This window comes from Eleutherodactylus coqui, chromosome 9, assembly GCF_035609145.1.
Source record: "Eleutherodactylus coqui strain aEleCoq1 chromosome 9, aEleCoq1.hap1, whole genome shotgun sequence".
NCBI lineage: Eukaryota > Metazoa > Chordata > Amphibia > Anura > Eleutherodactylidae > Eleutherodactylus > Eleutherodactylus coqui.
The window spans coordinates 171130192-171153454 of NC_089845.1; the positions used below are offsets into that span (position 1 = coordinate 171130192).

The 23263-nt window shown below is 47.6% G+C and overlaps 1 long non-coding RNA gene across 1 annotated transcript in view; it reads left to right on the plus strand.

Moving 5' to 3' along the window:
• The window catches only part of LOC136578889 (uncharacterized), a 144008-nt gene that overhangs the window by 48783 nt on the left and 71962 nt on the right, over positions 1 to 23263 (plus strand). Inside the window, exon 2 of the long non-coding RNA XR_010786680.1 lies at positions 3178 to 3295. This is a non-coding gene — a long non-coding RNA (uncharacterized lncRNA). The remainder of the gene's footprint in view (positions 1 to 3177; positions 3296 to 23263) is intronic.

A 23263-nucleotide genomic window follows, 5' to 3' on the forward strand; every position in this document is an offset into this window, starting at 1 on the left:
CTCGGGTCGGCTTACACTCGGGTGGGCTTATACTCGGGTCTGCTTATACTCGGGTCGGCTTATACTCGGGTCGGCTTATACTCGGGTAGGTTATTACTCGGGTCGGCTTATACTCGGGTCAGCTAATACTCGGGTCGGCTTATACTCGGGTCGGCTAATATTCGAGTCGGCTTATACTCGTGTCGGCTAATACTCGGGTCGGCTAATACTCGGGTCTGTTTATACTCGGGTCTGCTTATACTCTGGTCTGCTTATACTCGGGTCGGCTTATACTCGGGTCGGCTAATACTCAGGTCGGCTAATACTTGCGCTGGCTTATACTTGGGTCGGCTAAAACTCCGGCCATCAAATACTCGGCTCGGCTTATACTCGGCTCGGCTTATACTCGGGTCGGCTTATACTCGGGTCGGCTAATACTCGGGTCGGCTAATATTCGGGTCGGCTTATACTTGGGTTGTCTTATACTCGGGTCGGCTTATACTCGGGTCGGCTAATACTCGGGTCTGCTTATACTTGGGTCGGCTAATACTCGGGTCGGCTTATACTCGGGTCGGCTAATACTCGAATCGGCTAATACTCGGGTCGGCTAATACTCGGGTCGGCTAATACTCGGGTCGGCTAATACTCGGGTCGGCTAATACTCGGGTCGGCTAATACTCGGGTCGGCTTATACTCGGGTCGGCTTATACTCGGGTCTGCTTATACTCGGGTCTGCTTATACTCGGGTCTGCTTATACTCGGGTCGGCTTATACTCGGGTAGGCTAATACTCGGGTCGGCTTATACTCGGGTCGGCTTATACTCGGGTCGGCTAATACTCGAGTCGGCTTATACTCGGGTCGGCTAATACTCAGGTCGGCTAATACTTGGGCTGGCTTATACTTGGGTCGACTAAAACTCGGGCCAGCAAATACTCGGCTCTGCTTATACTCGGCTCTGCTTATACTCGGGTCGGCTTATACTCGGGTCGGCTAATACTCGGGTCGGCTAATATTCGGGTCGGCTTATACTTGGGTCGTCTTATACTCGGGTCGGCTTATACTTGGCTTGGCTTATACTCGGGTCGGCTAATGCTCAATGCTCTGCGATGCGCCGCATTTTTAACAGTAGAAATTTCTATTGACTTTCATGCAAAAAAATCGCAGCAAAATACCGTGAAAAAACCAACATGCGATAAAATCACAAGTGGCAGCCATGTTTGCAAGAAAAAGCAGCGCTGACACTCAAAAATCGGGGAAAAAAATCTCAATTTTGCAGCGATCTTCTAGCGGTGATATCGCAGCCTCCAGTGTGACTGAGCCCTCAGGCTAGATCGAGAAAATCAGGGCACAATCACATCTTTGTTCCCACAGTTCTTGAGCGCAAGTGATGCTTAGTCTTGAGAATAAGCCCGCGCCGCCGCGGTCACGTTCTGCCTCAGTAGGACCTCCTAATGTTTGCTGCGATGCGATAAAACGCAGGCTGCATAGTAAAACAGCGGAGATAAAGAATCGCACCTCGCAGAAAGATGGAGCAGCGGCCATTGTTTTTTCACTCCACATCGCATGAGGGAAAACATGGCGGACGGGGAGGACACGGTGGGAGGCATTGGTTCCAGTATCTGCTTTTTTTGCTGACTATCACAGCAGGCAAAAATCCGGCGTTTTATCCCCCGTGTGACGCCCCTCAGGGGTTGTACCACAGTTACAGGTCCCCCCAGAATGTTCGCAGGATAGGGAATAACTGATGGGGGTCTCACTACTGCTCAATCAGATAACGGGCTGCTAGTGATATCCTGTCAACCCATTATGGGGATGATCATCGGGTGACCATTTCCATCGCTGCTGCACAGAGCCCAGGCAGCAGTGACGTAAATGTACAGCCATTCAGAGGGATAACGTATGCTTTTATGTTCTCCAGAAACAGCGCCCCTCTTTTCCACAGTCTGTGTTTGGCATTACAGCTCAGCTCTATTTTAATTGAATACCGGACAGGACCGTCCACTAGAGCGGCGCTGTTCATGCAGCACTACTGGCAGCCACGGGGCCCCTGACGAGTTCATCCCCTCCTGACCCCCCCGGTCACATACTGATGGCCAGCCATGTTAGCGTCTCAGAGACCCTTCTATTAGCTTCAGCCCCGCGGCGTCTCGGTTCTTCCTTTCTACAGCAAGAGCTTGAGACGTGAGAGATTAATGGGCGCTCCTTGTAGATGCGCCCCTTCGTATTCCGCAGCGTCCTGAGATCCGGCAGCAGATCTGATTCTTTGGCGCACGCTGTGATTCAGGAGAGGTATTTAATCATGTTTGTTAACAAATGGAGGCTTAAAATAGAGCCGGCCGTAAAAAGCGCGTTTAGCGATTCCCGAGGGAGCCGGCAGAGATACTGGAACAATGCAGCGCGGCTCTGATGGTAAAAGCTTTTGTTCTCGTGTTCCTGGCAGCCGCTGGCACCCCGACCCTCCTGTTTGTTAGGCGGCCCGGCGCTCGCTGCGTTCTTTAGCAAAGGTTACCGGGAGCACCTTGCGCATTTCCTCGAAAAACAATGCCTCATGATTACACGGCTCTGAGGCGAATGATAGCGCCAAAACGGGGGCGCCGTGTGCAGCTTTACTGGACGGCTCTCGGCAGGGGTGTACATACAACTCCTATATACTGGAGATGGTGTATATACGGCGTGGCAGGCGCGGATATGGCGCTCACCCCTAGCGTGCTGCTAAATAATGTAGTCACATAATAGTCAGGCATCCGCAGTGAGAGTGACGCCGCTGTCGTGGAGGCCGTGCGGAGAGCGCCAAATTAAAAACCTGCAGTGCGGAGGGAGCGCGAGCTCACGGGTGGGCGGTGGGGGGTTATAGGCTGCAGGTAGCGGAAGGGGGGAGAATGGCTCTGGGGAATCTGAAATACCCGTTGGGCACCGGAACCCCCCTTTATTACCAGCTACATTGTACTGTTGGAGGCAGGATAGTAACAGATGAGGGTCTCTGGGGTGAGCCGGCGGGAACTCCATCACTTCCTGTAACCCCCTAGCGCACTTCTAATTATCTGTTCTCCAGCTTCTTAAAGGGCAAGTATTTATTTTCTTTCACTCTGTCAGTGTCATCTGGGGCTCACCATCTCCAGTGAATGTCCCCTTTTAAATAAGAATATACGAAGTATGATTATATACACGCTCACCCCGAGGTTTCTTTTGTCTTTTAGATGAAGCACACAATGCTTGGACGTTTGGGACGTTTGTGGCTTGTAAGCCCGGAAACCACCCATGATTGGCTTGCGGAGTTGCTGTGTACATTCTGCGGATAGTAGCATTCATATACAGGTTAGTGGATTCATATCTTTGGATTTCGGTGTTTGGGCATAGTTCATGCTTTAAAGGAATTGTCTACTTTTGATACGCCTGTCTTCATTGGTTTGGTCCTTTGGTGACTCGTCAAGGGGGGGGGGGGGGGGGGGTTCTGCTGTTGGGACCCCTTATCATCTGTGGTAGTTCTGCAGAAATAAAGCTGGAGGCAACGGCTACAAACTCCACGGCAATTAAAGCTGTAGTTTGCAGCAACTCTCCGCCTTGGTTTATGGAGTTGGGATCCAGTTGGGGGTACCCTTCCGTTAACGGTGTCCCCATGACAACACTCCCCTCTTGTGCATCTCATTGATTCATTATCATAGAGATACTTTAATCCCAAAAGTCATTTAACGCACCCCTCTAGTCAGGAGCTCCGAATTGATATGTAACTCAGCATGTATGGCGGAAGAAGGGGTGATGGTTATCAGCTTTATACCTGGGCTAAGCAGCAGCACATGTGAAAAAGACTTGGGTATACTAATAGATCATAGACTGAACATGAGTCAACAATGTGATGCAGCAGCCAAAAAGGCAAACATAATTGGTATTAGTGTATCTTGACGCCACCAGTTAGGGGTTTGACAGGGGGAACGCCCCTCTCACACCCCCAGCTCCTGATAGGGTCAAGCCTAGAAGGTTCTAGGAGCTTAGATCAGTAGCTGTACATGCTGCCATGTTAGCACTGTAACATGGCAGCATGTAAATGTTAGAATGTTAGGCTACGAATTAAAGTGACCCTCACCATAAGGCTGCAGGGGCTGCCAAAAAGCATGCAGACACTTGAGCCCTCAGTGTCACCGCAACAGCCGTCCCCGGTTGCATCTGTAGCCTGTCGTGAGTCTGAGCGCAGCAGCCGTCCCCCATTGCATCTGGAGGCTACTTGTGGTCCGCTGCCTGTGTGCTGTGATGTAGGTGCTTGCTGAGCGGTGGTTCCTCCGCTGCCGGCCCGCTATCTCAGTGCGGTCAGGTGGGTAAAGGCCGCTGCCTGGCTTCTGCATCTCTGCTGCTCCTCTGCTCACAGCACCGAAAGCTGCACCAGGGATGTGGAGGGTCGCTTCCAGGCCGCTACCACAGTGCAGTCAGGAGGGTGATAGCTGTCTGGCTTCTGCCTCTCTGCCGCTCCCTCGCTTACTGCTCCGAAAGCTGCAGCAGTCCGCATCACGGAACTTCGCCCATGACCAGGGAAGGGCATCGGTTCTGGGTCGCTGCGCTTAACTGCACTTTGCACTCCCTTGCAGCTGCGGCCAACACTGTATGCCTTCGCAAGTAAGGATTAGTGGCCTTCCAGGACCTACACGACCACCGTCTCTGCAGCCAATCACCATCAGGGGGCGTCACCCCTTGTCAATCTTGACTCCACCAGGACTTCCTGGTGGCGTCAAGATACACTAATACCAACACAATTCTAGGATGTATTAAGGGAAGCATTGAGTCTAGATCACGTGAGGTCATTATCCCCCTCTACTCTTCCTTAGTCAGACCTCATCTGGAATACTGGGTCCAGTTCTGGGCACCCCACTTTAAAAAAGACATAGACAAACTGGAGCAAGTTCAGAGAAGAGTTACCAAGGTGGTGAGCGGTCTGCAAATCATGTCCTATGAGGAACGGGTAAAGGATCTGGGAATGTTTAGCAGAAGAGAAGGCTGAGAGGAGGCTTAATAGCGGTCTACAAATATCTGAAGGGCTGTCACAGTGCAGAGGGATCAGCCCTATTCTCATCTGTACAAGGAAAGACTAGAAGCAATGGGATGAAACTGAATGGGAGGAGACACAGATTAGATATTAGACAGTGAGGGGGATCAATGAGTGGAACAGGTTACCACAGGAGGTGGGGAGTTCTCCTTCAATGGAAGTGTTCAGAGGCTGGACAAATATCTGTCTGGGATGATTTAGTGATCCTGCATGGAGCGGGGGGTTGGACCCGATTAGCTGCTGACTTCTCTGAACTGCGCTTCCCAGCATTCCTGGTTGCTACAATCTGCTACATAAGAACACCCGAGTATTATAAATGGCGCATTGTGGGCGGAGCATCTGCTACAGATTGTATTCTGTGCAGCACCTTAGATGGGTCCCTCTGCCCCTACTTAGGATAATCGATCAGAGGTCAGACGCTTCCGCTGAGTCTTTATTGTTACTTCCACATCATCTACCGAGGAGTTAATGATGACTTAAATGTTTAATAGCGCCAAGAATATAACGAGCGCCGTCACTGGATCTACCGCGATGGGAACGCTTCCCCTGATTAGATTGAGTTAATGTTGTTCCCGCCACCATCTGATGCATCGCTGTGTCAGCAGAGGATTAATAAGCCACGCCGAGCGGCTGGTATATAATCGCCGTGTATACAGGCGGCCGCGGTCACGGCGCTCGGCTCAGGCGGGTTCTGCACGGAAATCTGTATCAGAATCCAAATCCTTTTCGTGTCTCATTAAAGAGGTTATCCGATTGTCAAGTATTGATGACCTATCCCCAGGACCAGGCCAACTCCAGGTGTATGCGGGCTCTTGGCTCTGCAGTGCGTCACGACACATACTGCAGCGCATACAGGGACCGTATAAAGGTAGATACCGGCTCTACACAGGAGCTCTGCAGACCACAGAAGTCAGTGCAGTACCGATATATCCAGCGGTCACAGGTGACGTCCTCTCTGGCAGCAGTCCTTCAGTTTCTCTTTTCTTCTGTATCCGGCCCAGACCGCCATGACAGCCTCTCCCAGCCACAACTTGTCTCTGTAACATTTGACATGCAGACATCTTTGGCTTCTTTACATTACATTCCCTATGTTATTTACACCTTTACACCACACCCCATATTTGTGCCCCCTGTAGGCCCCACACAGTAATTGCTGCTTATGGTGACCCTCACACTTTAAACAGACATAAAACAGACTCTATACTGCCCCCTGTATCGCTCCCGAGCCGCTGTAATAGGGGGATTGTCCTCACTTACACATTGTGGGCAGAGTGACATTCGCAAGATCGCTGCGGAGGAGAATTGAGTACAGCGACCATGTGTTTGTCACATGACCACCCACAATGTGAGCGGTGGGCAGTGCGTCCATTACAGCGGCCAGGGAGCTGTACGGGAGGTGAACGTGGATGTTCTTTTTAACATAATTCAAGTTAAAATTAGGGGGGGGGGGGGGGCTGACTGCTGTGACTGACCCTACAGCCCGGGTCCCATCTGGTTCAGAGAGCCCCATCATCTGTTCACGTTTTCCAGGTGCTGAAGCCAACCCTGCTCATGATTACAATAGTAGATCAGCAGAGGTCCATCGCTCCGGACCCCCACTGAGCAGCAGTTCACCAAAGCCAGCAAGCTTGTGCACTGAGATGATTTCTGAGGATGTAGACAGCTCCGTTCTGACTGTAGTGGCCAGGCTTGGTATTGCAGGCTAAGTCACCATTCATTTCAGTTTTGACACAGATTTGAAGTGGAATCTGCAGCAAATCCTCAGCAGATCCGCGTCCCATTCATTTAAATAGGAAATCATGGCGTGGATTTCAGATCCGTGTCACGGAAAGAAAGAAGTGACTTGTCATTTATTGGTGTGGAGAAATCTGTACTAAGTTTAACCCCGCTGAGTGGGGCTCATTCTTGTGCGGATCGGCATCAGCCGCGGATCGTGTGGTGGATCTGTCAGATCTTCTGCTATGGAGAACGACATCTGAACAATGACTGAGGGTCCGCTCACACCGCATATAAATCCGCTAAAACCTGTGAACAAGGCCTGAGCCGTCACAACCAATGGGGTTGTTACACAATCTCACGACTGCAGCATCCATGTAGAATTGTCGAGACGCACAAGTTGTACAAACTGTAAAACTTCTGGTCGCGCAAAACTTGAACAACTTTTCTGTTCTACACACAAATGAAAAAAAAAAGGGCAATAAGATTGCGCCAAAGTCGCACATGCCGCTGGGAAGCACGACCGGGAATAAAACAAGCAACCATGTGTAGCCTTAACCCCTCTTAACCTTGCCTAAGTGGTTGCTTCCCCCTATTATTTGTACCATTATCACTAGAGCAGATTTCCGGTGCAGCCTTATGATATGTACGGCATGCGGTTCACAGGAAGCCTCCCTTTCCACATTCTTCTTATAAATCTTCTTCCAGCACTACAAGAGCATGTCTCATCATCGTAGGAGCAGTGCCAGCCTTAGCTTAGATGGGCCGCTGTGCCGCATCTTGTCCCACCCCGCTCCTTCCCTGGGTGATGCGAAAAAAGCACACCAGAACAGCTCAGTGAATAAATACAGCTCCAGGACCAAGCTCAGTACATAAATACAGCTCCAGGACCAAGCTCATAACATAAATATAGCTCCAGGACCAAGCTCATAACATAAATACAGCACCAGAACCTACCTAAGTACATAAATACATTACCAGAACAGCTCAGGGAATAAATACAGCTCCAGGACCAACCTCAGTACATAAATACAGCACCAGAAGCAACCTCAGTACATATATGCAGCACCAGAACCAATGTAAGTACATAAATACAGCACTAGAACCAAATAAATAGCATAAATACAGCACCAGCACCATGATCATAACATAAACATAGCAGCAGAGATCGGCAATTGCATGGTGAGGGTGCTGATGGGCTGAGAGCAGCGCCTCAGAACACCAGAGAGGAGACAGGAGTAGGATGATTCATGTAGCTTAACATCATGGGTTTTTGTTGACCATTATAAGGTCTCATATCTACAAGGTTACTTGGTTTCTCTCACTGAGAACAATCACATGTAGCTTCAGAGGACAGTGGAGGAAGACCATCCACCCGGCAGACCTAGGGGGGTGATTGCCCCAGCCATTACTCTTCTGGTACCCCTACAAGCTGGTGGCTGGAGCCCTGTGTGACCACACAGGCTGCACATAGGAATGGCTGACCATGCTTACTGGACTCCGCCGTCCCGGTCACTGGTAATGGACGCTCATTAGTTTTAACGTCTCACAAGTTGATTTTTCTTATGGGTTCCATTGCGTTTCATTTGAGTTTAGAGTAATCATATATCTGGAAGAGGAGCCTCCGGGGCTGCATGACGAATCAGTCTGGATCCATCGCCCGGGGAGGAGCTCTACTTCTGTTCCAGCTCAGTGATCTGTCGCTGCTCTACATCTTGTTTTGTCTGAAGGGGAATTTTTTGCTAGAAAGGACTTTGATATCACACTTTTTGTAGCAAATCCTTATAGTTATTCATTTACAAATAGTATTTCCTTCTACACCTCAGAGAGGGACTACAGCAGCGGCCTCAATCCCCATGACTTAGCCGGAGCATTGATGTGAGCGCATCAATCACCCAACAGCTCTCTTGACTCATCCTACAGCATATCCGGGATGCTTTCTTGAGCATGCTTGTTACTTTTAATGGGACAAGTGGCAAACTTACTAATAGAGGTCATCCAGAAAGGCTAAACACGTACACGGACCCGCAGTGTCAGACCCTACTTCTGGCCCAGTGTAAGGACCTGAAAATTAATTGTTTATGGGGATATGCCCCTTGAGAACTATAGTAAAGGAGGACTGCTCTGGCAGAGTGGGACGGAAAGTAGGGGAGGCGTTGTGTTTGTTTAGAGTATTGTATCTGACCGTGTATCAGGGGTGTGTATCTCCAGCAAGTACCGAGGAAGAGGTTCATATACCTCGAAACGCATTACAAGCTGGTTCTTATCAATAAACTAATATTTCTTTTGGCAGAAGCCTGTATGACGGTCATTTTTGTCTGAAGGTTGTGACATTTCACTCCTCCAAAAACATTTTTTTTACTCATTTGTCTACAGCTCATGAGGTTGGCCGGGTCAGCAGAAAGAACTGCAGCATATAACTAGATGGCCACAAGGTCTGAGTCTCTGAGGATGCCAGCCACCCAATTAAATTGTAATACTACGCTTGTATGATATGCCGGTCTCTCCTGTTTCGTCTAATTACGATCATGTAGGGCCCACCGTATTTTCTCTGCCTCTTGGTCTCTATTTTTGTAGTATGGCTGTATGAATTCTTGGCTGTTCTGTATACTGTCTATTGGGTGACATTCTGGAGACTCCACAGCTGCTGCAGCTGGTGTGAATGGCTTACCTTCCAGGCAGAGCTGTGCCCATCCTGTTCGTGACGCCACTTGTAGACGCAGGTGGGTTTTCTTGGAGTGGGGGCTCCTGCACCGCAATATCATATGTACATAATAAAACGTATAACACATCAAGGGAAGGAAAAATACCAATGGGACAAATGTTAAATTGCACACCAGCACCTTACACTCGTATTTGGCATTCTCTGCCCTGAGAGATAAAGTTGGGTCTCAAGCATGGGGACCCAACTGTATGCCCTTCTTATGGCATAATAGAACAGAGAATGCCCTTTTGGCACAAAACATCTTTAACAAAGAATATTTGACCTAGAAGCGACCTGGTGTTAAATGATCCCTTTAAGGCAGTTTGTGTCTGCACGCATTAGCTACTGAATGTTCTACAATTAGAGTCAATGTAATACCCACCAATTACCGTTTTTTGCAAATCCTCAGTGTAATGACCAATTACCCGGTGCCTCCGCCGCCAGGACACACACTGGGTCTCCACTTGAATAATCTGAATGTTTTGCTTGGTTTGACTCCAGTAAATAAATATTAAATGAACGTCAAGAATTTGAAACCAGAGACTTTGTCCCCCGAGGTGTTTTCTCCGGCTTGTCATACTGTCTCCATGTGATTTCCCTGTGACTGATCCACATCTGATTCTATGCGTGGTGACTGGAAGCTGTTCTGGCTCGGGGATCGTCCCCAGCGCCCGAGGTGTTACTTGTATTAATTAAATTACATTTATACACAGAGACAGGATGTATTAACAAGGGAGATGCGAATCATAGCGCCTAATTGTCGCTGGTAATCCCTGCTTGAGCTACGAATGATTCACCTGGTGGTTCATAAATGGGATTATGTTTGCTTGTCTCAAGCTTTGTGGCCAACATCATTTCATTAGTATCTGTACTGACTTCTCTGTGCTCCGGCGCCATCTGTGACCCCCAACGGCTGCCACAATGCCTGCCTCTTGTGGCGGTAGAGGTGTTGGACGGCACATACACAACGTGTGCAGCCATCCCACCATTCAGAAAAGTAAGGCACGGCATTTAGAACGACAACGCATGGCGGGCTCTGATAGACTTCTTATAGTGACCCTCCGGTCTTAGTGCCAAGGTTTGTCCAAGGACTGGGGGGGGCAGTTATATTACCTGGTGCCATCCTTTTTCTGGTTCCACGGCTGATCCACCTGTTCATGGGGCCCCTCTTCATATGTCCAACATGGCTGCGGTGCTCCTATCACTCCTCTATGTAGTTAGGCTAGTGCATGTTGCTTCCTGATTGGCCAGTGCTACTCACATGAGCAGTAGCCAATCAGAGCAGCATGTAATGTCTTAAACATTTGTTGCACATTGAGTACTAGCGGTCCATCTGTGGTCTAAGAACCTCCATGGCAATCTAGGACTTATGAAAAAAGACCCAGGAACCGATTGTTGCTGAAACCTTGGCTCAACTGACCGCCGCTCTTCTTCACTACTCCCTACAGTAATGCATACCTGAGTCTGCAATATTTCCAAAAACTTGGAAAAAATGGTGGCCTTTTCTGCACCAGAGACTGGGAGGATGCTGATACCTGTGATCAGCGGGAAGGGGAGATGAGAGAAGTACCGGCAGCCGTAACATCGGGGCACATTTCATTTAGCACACTGGGGTATTTGCTTTGTGATCCCACAGCGAAGAAGCCTCCTAACCCCCTTGAGGGAGACGCACCTCGTGTTCCCACCAGACGGCCCTCTGAAGCCCTGCAGGCCGGACCGTCCTCCGCTCTCATTTTTTACTATTTTCATGAGTTAAAATCAACATTTGACCACTTACCAAAATAACGTGGATTCAAATTCGAAGTCAGGACGCTCGCCTCGCCATTACACGTCTGCAGCTGAGGAGGCATCTGGCGGCACAAGCCGTCTTCTACCGTCACTCATGAAAGTGCGTGAGCGTGCCACGCTGGGGATGCGGATTTGGGAAAGGGTATTTTACTACCACAGTGTATTGTATAATAATTACCAGTATGTGTTGCGCAAAACTGAACTTCACAGGCGCCGCTATCACTCCAGGGCTGCGGCTTCACTGATAGCTCACGGCTCGCCATCATGACCCTTGCTTATGGAGCTGTTTGCTTTGTTGCCTCTCTCGAATTGGAAAGCAGGCAGCTGTGTGCGTTCGGGTAAATAAAGGCGACAGGGTGTCTGATTCCTTGAAAGTGCAGAGTGTCACGATAAGATTTTTTGGCAGGTCTTTTGCCGAATCAGGAGGTCAGGATTCTAAAAACTGATACAGCTGAACATTCCCAAGAAGGCCAATAGGGCAATGACATCGGAATTACGCTATGACCTGCGTCGTGTTGGGTCAAATCTGATCACCCAGAGTGATAGCGGACGCTCACACCGCTTCAACCTGATAAGTCCGGGTCACCGATTCAATATCTGCTCTTCTCGGCCGTCTGCATTTATTTTTAACCTTTTTGATTTGTATCACAGCGGATCAACGCTTTGTTCTTTACCGACTCCGCTGAAAGAGACTTTGAGGTAATGCAAGACTAGTCGTAGAGTCACAATATAACATTTCACCCTGCCTTCCAATAGGTGGCGCTATGAAGGATTGATTCCATCACTGATTTGCATAGCTTTCTTCCCAGGGAGCATTGCATGGGCTGTGTGAGACTCCCTACACCCTCATGTCCTCCCCATAAGGAGAAATATGACCCTCTCTATAGACTCACCCTGAAATAAAACTTTCCAGCGCTGTTAAGTTGAGCATTCTATTTCTTAGGCTCTTTTTAAAAGCTGTCGTTCTTACACAAGTCTTGGGCAGTGATGTGCTGGAAGGGTCTGGAAGAGAAGAGCACGAAGTTCGTTGCATCTTTGACTATCCACGCTCCCCAAACTTAAATCTATGCTAGCTTTGGGTTGCCATAGCTTTACGCTACAATGTGGAGTCTATGGTCTAGATTCTAGTAAATTTGTCGGGCGGGAGGGTCCTGCACTCCTTCTCTAAGCATTTTTGTGTGTTAAGAGTGGCAGAAAAAGGAAAAAAGTTGCAAATTCTGCAATTCTAAAATTTTCAACTTTCTTCCCGTTAAAATTCTGGCGCAAAAGCAAAGATAAATTCATCTCTCTTTTCTTATACAGCGAAAAAATTGTATATCGCCGGAGTCTATACCAAAGAGGTTCTCCTCTGGCATATGGTAGGTGTATGGGGCTGTATGGATACATTCCATGTGTGAGCCGGAGGCTTTCCTGCAGAATAGACCCAATGTGTTCACAAAACAAAGATGTTATAATTGGGTTGTTCTACATTGGTTTTGAGAACCGCCGCTAATCTGTGGAAAGACTAATGTCTTGTCATCCCTCTGCAGTGGGCCTACTACCTCAAGGTGGTGCCCAAATTGCTCATATAGTCATTTATATCCCAGCCTTTATTATTTAGTTTAACCCCTTAAGGACAAAACATGGAACATGTACACGACCTGGTATAAACATGACTGCTGGGGTCCGCTGGTATAGCAGAGCTGCAGGGTCCTATCAGACCCTGATCAGCTCTGCCAGGGACAGATGTCAGTGCAGGGGATGTTTTCCCTGTAACTCAGGCTACTATGGATGCGGCTCCCATGGATTCCCCAGCTACAGGGGAAAATTTTCAAATAAAATACCATATGAATGTCTCCCAGAGGTTTTATATGACGTCATGGGGGTCACAGATAGGAAAAAAATAGTTACAGAATTAAGTTTAAAAAAATTACAGAATAAAATAAAAATATATACATAAAAAATAAAAGGACCCAAAACCGTCGCTACATGCGCCCTGTAATGCCAAACCACACATATTATATATCTGAAACAAAATGAAGAACCCGTTCCTGTACTTTATTTTAGCGTAAATATACAAATTAGGGAGAAAAAACAACTATAAATGTTAAAAAAGTCATTTTTTAGCTTTTTACCACCAATAAAACTAAAAAACAGAAAAAAGTCAGTGAAAAAATATTTTAAAAATCGCCCTATATGTCACGGGAAAAAAATGCAGTAAAAATAAGTTTGGTAGCTGCAGGACTTAAAACAGGGCAGTAAAACCACCTCATGGATAGAATCCCTAAAAAGTGTCTGGTCCTTCAGGGGTTAATGATTGTTGATGACTATCGGAGGGGTCCGTGATGAGGGATGGACGTCTCTCTGACAGCTCATTCATTCTTCTTGATGTAACTATTGCAATTGATCTTGGTCTCCTGCTTGGGCCCATGCCGGCCCCTCGTCACCGTGTAGCATATCCAGCACCATAATATGTAGTCCACAAATCTTATAAGATTAGGAATCTAACTGATATGAACAAGTATGAAGCATCAGGGGAGATAGAGTTGGCCAGTGACCTTGGTTGGTCAACATTGCAGGCCAGGCGATGGCAGTCTACTCCTCTGCTTCCTAGAATAACGGATGTCCATTCTGATCAATCTGAGGCAGGTCCTTCTATCAATCTGAGGCAGGTCCTTCTATCAATCTGAGGCAGGTCCTTCTATCAATCTGAGGCAGGTCCTTCTATTCGCTTTCCCCACCAATCATCTAAAGAAAAATATTTAAGGCGGACATGAGTGTTAAGCAAACAAACCTTACATGACTTCAGGGTGGCCCATAATGCCTTGCAAACACTTCTTCTTCCTCTTCTTTTATCTCTTCTTTCTTTTTCCTCTTCTTTTTTTCTTCTTCTTCATTAACTTTGGCTTAAAATCAGCTCAGAAGTACTTCGATACACGCCGGTGACCCAGGAGTCTTACGCAGGGCCCTTACAGCTTCTTATACATCAGCTTTAGGGGTTTTCATGAAGTTCTGGTTCAGTTCGAACCAATTTGGACCAAACGTTTTGCTGAAGTTCGGCGAACCAGATGAATTGAACTTTTCTAAAGTTTGTTCCTCACTAGTGGCCCTGCACCCGGACCTACTGGCAGAACAAATAGCTGTTCTTCCTTATCTCCCTTTTACAAATCTGCACGTGTTATCAGTATTAGGCAAGTAAATAGTGTTCCTCGGTGTGTCCTGGTGAGTACCAACAAGCCTCATCTCACGTGGTCTCGGGGTACGCCATGAAGGTATTCTCGGGACCTACTTGTTAGAAGGGTTTCTTGACAATAACTTAAACTAGGAGTGGAGCGATCACTTGTACTTTGTGGTGAGACCCCTTAGTAAGTATTTCTTATGGCTGCAGCACCACCACAGTGTTACACAGTGTTCATTCACATTAATGGGTTGTCTGTCCATCTGATGCTGGTCAGGATGGGTCCTCCAGAGCGAGAGATGCTCTTTACATCTAATCTTCCTTCTGGCCAAGAGATGTAGAAGCAGATGGATGTTGTGATGGCTTAGTGGTGATTGATGGAGGGCGAGGCAGTTGTTTCTTCATGCTGCATCACAGTCTCCAAAAACTAGGTACTGCCCATCTTTTCTACTCCTGTGCGCCTCAAGAGGTGGAGATTATCCTCTCTTCATATCCTTACCAGAGCTTCGAGCTTCAGGGAGGTAGGACGATAGGTATTTCATCACCTGCATCATCGGGAAGGTAGGACCTGTCTACCAGCGCTTGCAGCACCTACTCAACTCTTCCCCCGCTGTATTACTGGCATCAGTGGTCATCGGAGAAGTGGCAGCCACTCAGTCTTTATGCAGGGAGTGAGAAGCAGTCCCTCCGTCACCTTACATGCCCCCCTTATTTTGCAGTTACCATCCTTGGCAACTCAGCAAAGTCTATATACAGTCCATGAGGGGTTAGCATTCTAAATATGACGGCTGCTTTAATCCAACCAAACCAACCATTATCAAATCCAGTAATGCCGCTCGTGATGACCCATGGAATAGCCAAGACCTCTATCACAATCCATAGGACTTAGCATTCCCTTCTTTAAAACGTACACATTTATCATGGACATCAGGGCCCATCTTAACCCCCATGTTTTTTCACCCCACTGAATCTTTCTGAGCCTCTTAGTACCTTGACAATGACAAGCTGAACTCGATGGCGCCCCCCATAAACGCGTCATTTATTGGATCACAGCAGGCAATAAGCAGAGCGGGGAGAGTAATTCATATTTCACTTCCAAGCAGCAGTGTGAACTACGTGTGGAGCTGCTGACCCTCTAAATGAGACATGATGACTGCGGCGGCCCGTTAGCGAGGCCCTGGTAATCATCATGCCGCGAGAGGATTGAGATACATGACTTGTTGGATCCGTCTCCGACCAGCGGGCCGCTCTCAAGCTTTGTGTGACTATTAGCACCAATATAGTATCATTTCTGCATCCAAGACGAGGAACTAAAGCAAAACACGCTAACATTGTATCATTGTAATCTCTGTCTCACCCCGCCAGGATCTCCTTAGGAAAGGACGTCTGAGCTCTGCTGCCTCTGTAAGCCAGGCCTATGTAAGCCGATCACCTCTGATTGCATAAAGCCGAGCAACAAGGTTCCATCCGCTTGTGGCGGTGTTTCTGGTTTGGATCTGACCCAGACTGTTTCCGTCTTTGACTTTTGTACAGGGGTGCCCCTACCATGAGGTGATCTGAGCCTGCTGCCTCTGGCGGAAGTCATCAGGACCTCAGAGGGGCCAGTAAAAAATAATTGCTGGCTGGCCGAACAGCGACCCCACAGTATTTCCCTCAGTCGGTGGCCGCCGCTGCTGTGACCCCTGATGCCTCCTCACAGCCTCTGTTTCTGCATGCAAATGCCATCCTTTACACAGCATAGACATCGAGAGGCAGAGGTCAGGGGTCAAGGACGGATTACAGCAGCAGCGGCCGCCCAACCGGAGCTACTGACCGAGTGAGTGCAGCCAGGCAGGAGGTCAATTATGGGGGTCACTATGAGGAGTCACTATTACCACTAGGGCCACTAACAGAAGCACTCTTCCTACTTGGAGCACAAAAGGGGGCACTTACTATTGGGGTCACTTCTAAGGTCACTAACAGAGGCACTATTACTGTCACTTCAAACCAGTCTCAGTGCTTCATATATGCGTCGGGTGTCTTGTGTATTGGGGCTTTCAACTCCTGTAAAATGAGAGGGGTTGTTTTGCAGGGCGGGTGCCCTCGGGCAGCATGAAGGCTTGGGGTTCCCCTGTGGATCGGTCATCACTATTATAGCCCCTGAAATCTCCTTTTTTACGCCTTGTAAGCTACCTATCAGAGCACTCTCTCCTAGACCTCCTACAGTCTGGCTTTCGACCTCAACACTCAACAGAAACTGCCCTTACAAGGGTATCCAATGACCTACTGACAGCCAAATCGAGGGGCGATTACTCCCTATTGATCCTCCTCGACCTCTCCGCAGCATTTGACACTGTTGACCACAAACTCCTCCTCAGTTTGCTACGCTCCATTGGCCTAAAGGATACTGCCCTCTCCTGGTTCTCTTCCTACCTATCTGACCGCTCTTTCAGTGTCTCCTTTGCTGGCTCTACCTCCCCTCCTCTTCCTCTTGCTGTTGGGGTCCCCCAGGGCTCTGTCCTCGGCCCCCTTCTTTTCTCTATCTACACAGCCCCTATTGGACAAACCATCAGGAGATTTGGCCTCCAATACCACCTGTATGATGATGACACCCAGCTCTACACCTCTTCCCGTGACATCTCTGCACCTTTACTCCAAAACATCACCGACTGTCTGTCCGCTGTCTCTAACACCATGTCCTCTCTCTACCTGAAACTAAACCTCTCTAAAACTGACCTGCTGGTATTTCCACCCTCCACTAACCGACCTCCTCCTGACATCTCCATCTCAGTGTGTGGCACCATAACTCCTAGACAACATGCCCGCTGCCTTGGGGTCATATTTGATTCTGATCTCTCATTTACCCCCTACATCCAATCTCTGGCCCGAACATGTCAGCTGCACCTCAAGAACATCGCAAGAATCCGCTCTTTTCTCACCGTGGACACGCTAAAAACGCTTACTGTTGCCCTCATCCACTCCCGGCTCGATTATTGCAACTCGTTGCTGATCGGCCTCCCCTGCACCAGACTCTACCCTCTCCAATCCATCCTGAATGCGGCAGCCAGGCTCATCTTCCTGTCCAGCCGCTACTCGGACGCCTCTGCCCTGTGCCAGTCACTGCACTGGCTGCCCGTTAAATACAGAATTCAATTTAAACTCGCTACCTTCATCCACAAAGCCCTCCACAGTGCAGCGCCCCCCTATATTGTATCCCTCATCCACAGTGCAGCGCCCCCCTATATTGTATCCCTCATCCACAGCGCAGCGCCCCCCTATATTGTATCCCTCATCCACAGCGCAGCGCCCCCCTATATCGCCTCCCTCATCTCAATCCATCACCCAGCCCGGGCTCTCCGCTCTGCTGATGAAACCAGACTGAGCGCCCCTTTAATTCAAACTTTTCATTCCCACCTCCAAGACTTCTCCAGAGCAGCACCGATCCTCTGGAACGCACTACCAAAGGCTAACCGGGCAATCCAAGACTCGCAGAACTTCAGGCGTGCTCTAAAAACGCACCTCTTCAGGGAGGCATACCGCATTCCCTAAACAAACCCCTCTGTACTCCGCCTGATAACATGCTCCCTGACCTACTGTCTGCAATCCCTGCTAGCCATCATAAACCGCTCCTGCAGTCATACTGTTTCTGCTGTCACACGGCTGAATGTCTGACCATTGTTTATGTGTATAGCACCCCTCACTCTCCACCTCGCCATACAGTGCCCATCTCCAGCCCCTTTACCTTCTGTATCCCCCCATTACTTGTAGTATGTAAGCTCGTTGGAGCCGGACCCTCACCCCTATTGTTTCCATCAGCTGATTACTTTGTAACCGTGGTTCTGTAATGTTTGTACTTCTGTCTTTCTGTATCCCCCCTGTCTGTGTAAGCGCTGCGGGATATGTTGGCGCTATACAAATAAAGTTTATTATTATTATTATTATTATTTTATCAGATGGATTTCCCTATTGCTTTTCTCCAGTCTCCATGTTATATTGCACTGCTGGATTACAGGACTTTCTGGATTGTTGGATGTGGGCAGCTCTGGACAAGGCTAACTTGGCGCAGGACGCCTTCCAGCTCAGCATAGTGGCTGCTGTAATGGAGTATAATCTCACAAATGATAATCCTCCGCCCACAGAATGAGAGATTGCACCCCTGACCGGTCGCTATCAGGGCAGGTTGTTTCCTCTCATTGAGGTTAATGATGCTTAGCAGAGAAGGGAGTGAATTTCCTTTTCTGCTGTAGCAGATAATGTAAACAGACAGAGTCTATTGAAGTAGGACAGTTGACTTTCCATGAGGGCGACCATGCATGGACTGGGGGGTTGGAGAGGTGACGGCCTGTAATATAGTAGTTGGCAGGAAGGACCTCTACTGATTGCTCTTTGCAGCTCATTGGTGACAGCTTAGCTAAGGGCACTGAGAAAGAAACAAAAACATGGGGTGGAGGGTCATCTATCAGGGTGCCACATTGCCCATCTGTAAATACACACACAACAGGTGGGCCACAGAGCCTTTGTTTGCTTTTGGAAGATCCCACCAATGCTGTTTCTTTTGGTTTTTTGGAGATGCAAAAAGTCATAAGGCGTAACTGGAACATAAAACCTCTTCTGATTTGCTACACTGACCATACACAATGCAACAGAGATAGAAGTGAAGTGCATTAGGGTGTATGGGAGATACAGTGTGATGAAGGGTCGGGTTCTGAGGGACACTGTAGAAGAGGGGTAAATGGAGAAGAGATTAGTGGATGCGATCAGATGTGCTTTTAGGACATGCCTAAAATTGTGGGTCTTGGTAATAACCTGATAGTCTGGGGTAGCACAATCCACAGAATAGGTGCAGCTCTGGAGAAGTCTAGATGAAGGCAATGGGAGGTTTGGATTGTGGAGGAACTAAAAGCCCTTTTAGACTGATTGAATTCCCAGTGTAATGAACACCAATCAACATGCATGGCAATCGGCGCTTGTTTCATTTTCTTCTACATCGAATGAGAATTGGCTTATGAGGACAAATATTATGTGATCATTCATTCACATAAGCTGACTGTACATCCCCCTGTTCACACGAGGAAATGTACCGCCAAGCAGCAAGTGTATTTATGCTAATTGAAAAGCCACAATTGGCTGACAAACAAGCGCTCACTCGTTCATTGGCTGGTGATTGGTCCCTTTACACGGTCTGATTGTCAGGCGAACAAGCATGCAGAAGAACGTTCATGTCTGATAATGAAGCCATGTGTCTTAGATGATTAGCAGAGCAGAGAGCATGGGTGGGGTGGTGGATATAGATGAGGGAGGAGATATAGGGTGCTGCAGCACTGTGGAGGGCTTTGTGGATGAGAGTGACTGGCACAGGGTAGAGACTGGTACAGGGTGGAGGCATCAGTGTAGGACAGAAGAATTAGTCTGGCTGCTGCATTCAGGATGGATTGGGTAGGGGAGAGTTTAGTGAGGAGAGGATCAGTAGGGAGTTGCAGTAGTCAGGATGAGACTGCTGAAAAGGATGGATTTCAGAGATGTTCTTGAGGTGCAGATGGCAAGAAGCAAGTGACTGAATATACAGAGCAAAGGAAAGATTGGAGTCAAATATGACCTCAAGACAGCGGGTGAGTTACTGAGGAGTCTTAGTAGGGCCACAAACTGAGATGGAGAGCTTGTTAGTAAATGATGGAAACACAAGAAGTTCTGTTTCCTTTTCAGAGAGAGGAGATGATAATAAAGACAGCAGACAGAGGCTATATGGAGACAATGAGGTTAAGGCCTCATGGATACGGCCGTACTGGGACCCTGTACAAGGTAGGGGTTCATTACAGCCATCATTTGGTCCTCCAAATATATGTCTCCAATATCACACACAATGAAATGATATTCCCCTGGCGTTGTGTTGTATATCATACAATGCAACATGCAAACAGGAACTTGAATAGTTATTATTACACCTCGTGCAAAGGACGGCTACATTGTCTTACATAGGAAAGTCCTGAATGATTGTTAAGCATCAGCAACCAAGAGGATGTTTGAAACCTGGTCCAATGACCTCCAACCAACAGAACAATATCTCAATGGATGCAAACCATCACTTGGGTCCCACGGGTGCTCTAATCACCAACCTCACCTCCAGAAGAACGAGCATTAGTGCATAAAGCCTTCCAAACATTGAGACAGACTGAGACATCTGCAACTCCCATCCAGGACCTTCCGATAGGGTTACTTCTCTACTCGTGAGGCACGGGCTTTTAAGTCCTTGATTCATCTTCCCTTCTACTAAGCTGTGTACTATCAAGTTATCTCTTTCCATGAAAATGTCCCCTTGCTATTTCCAGCTACTCCGGGATCCTGAAGTGCGTCAAGCCTGGAATAGACGGAGGAATGTTTGCCACATTTCATTGGCTGGCATGCATTACACAAGTTAGGAATTCACACAGATCTTTTTTCCTTACGTGGAATCTGCTACAAAATAGCAATGATGTAAGGGGCGGCAAAAGGGATCCGTGTGTAAATCAATGGCCAACGTATGCGAGTCATCAGCGGCCACTGTGTGCACCGCGTAACTGACGGAAATCACACCAAATCACAAAACAAGGTGCAGCTTTCTGTTTCGGCAGAAGACCAAGAGTTTAGGTCACTGACAGCTAATCAATAGAACCTTGGCCTATAGTGTTCCTTTGCATAAAAATATACAAATAACTTCAGGAACAAACATGACTGTAGTGTACTGAGTTACACAAGGAGAGAAGAGATGGCATTCTTCAATAATATGACAGGTCTGTACAAGAAGTATTGGAGCAGCTGATCGGGGGTGAAATTAGGATAACAGGTTTAAAGCACGCTGTTTGAAAAATGGAGAAAAATATTGTGTGGATCAGGGGTCTATGTAGCCTATGTATCATAGATATAGCTCATGTAGCCACTTGTCCATGGAGACTCAAGGGCCCAGCTTTGGTTACTCCTGATGGACAGCATGAACGTGTGCAAGGTTCCTTGGTCTACAAATGCTGCAATATTACCAATCAATAAACAACTTTCTTCAAGGTCTTACCGCACTTCTTTTTTACAAGGAAAGGGAGCTACCTGGGGTTAACTAAGCATTGGTTCCTCCAATCCAGCATTGGTTGGTCCCCTACATGTAGACAGTATGAACATGGCCAAGGTTCCTGGATCTGCAAAGGCTGTAATGCTAACAAACAAGTGATAGAGGACCTTCTTGCAGGTCTCACTTCTGCTCTTATGGGAAGAACCCTGGTTCAACCAAGTCCCGTGTTCCTCCAGTCTCAAATTTGGTTGGCTCCCTACCTTTAGACTACATGAACATGTCAAAGATTCATTGGTCTGCAAAAGACTGTTATGTTTCTGAACATGTGATGAAGAACCTTCTTTAGAGTCTCAACTATCTTCTTTCTTACAAGGAATGGGAGGAAGTGAGAATTAATCCAGCACTGAGCCATCAAGTCTTAGCTTTGGTTGGCTCTCTACCTGTAGATACCTTGAGCTTGTACAAGTTTCCTTGGTCCACATATGCTGTAATGTTAAAGAGACATAGAACCTTCTTGGAGGTCTCACCTGTCTTCTTTCTTACAAGGAATGGGAGGAGCATGTTGTAAACCCAGCATCAGTTGTTCCCCTACTTATAGACAGTATAAACATGTCCAGGGTTCCTTGGTTTAGAAGTACTGTAATGTTACCAATCAAGTGGTGAAGAACCTTCTTACAGGTCTCACCTCCTTTCTTTCTTACAAGGAATGAGAGGAAGCTGGGGTTAACACTAGCATTCGATCCTCCAGTCTCAGCATTAATTGGTTCTCTACCTATAGAAAGTATGAACATGCCCAAGGTTCCCTGGTCTAAAAAGACTGTGATGTTACCAAACAAATGATGTGGACCCTTCTGGAGGGTCTAATTTATTTACTACAAAGAATAGGAGGAAACTGCGGATAACCCTGCACTACTCCTCCAGTATTAGCCTTGGCTGACCCCCTACCTATAGACCAGCAGTCTCCTTGGTCTACAAACTCTTGCTACCAAAGAAACGTTGGAGAACCTTCTTAAGCATCACATCTCTTTTCTCTTTCAAGGAATAGGAGGAACTTTGCTTTGTCAACCTTTCACTGGATCCATTAGCTTTGGAATGAGGGCTATGCTAATGTGAACCAGCATCAAATGACCAATCCGATTTGATATTTGATATTTTTGAAATCTATAAGCCAATAATGAGCTTAGAACTGAAAAACCTACCAATGTGCGAGGTTCTCTCTACCTCATGCCCCATTCATGGCCAATTACTGTCTAAGCCCCTAATCGTAAACTTTGGGAGATGTTTCTTTATTTGGCTCTGACTATTGTTAATCTTAGCTTACCCTTTGCAAATGGGAAAAATGTTCTTCAGAGCGATCTGGGCTGAACTGTTTTTCCATGGAAGTCACTGCTTACATTATCTACGAGGGACATCTGGACAAATAGGGAACAGTTCCCTGTTATGATGCAATGCCAATTCTTTGGCCAAGTCTTCACCTAATCTGAAGGTTGATCATGTTGGTACATCGGACCATTTGGGGAGCAGCACAATGGTAACTGTTTTTGTCTATAATATTTTTACAGAGATGCCCTTCAGAAGCCCCATGGGAGGAGGGGCTAATCTGTTACTCATAGGTGGTAAGCTTGCCTCCATGCCATGTAAACGGCTATTGCTGAATTTCCAACCGCAATTCCATTATAAACTGGTCACAATATGGAAGCATTTTGCCGATTCCTTGTAAGTGTTGACTACTGATATTTTCCAGTAGACCCTTGCCCCAGTGTGGTGCGGCTCTCACAGTCGGGGACTTATCTCATCACATAGAAGTCAGTTAAGTTAACCTTTAACCTTTAGTCCAAAATAATTCAATGCAAGCCCCTGTTTCTTCAATG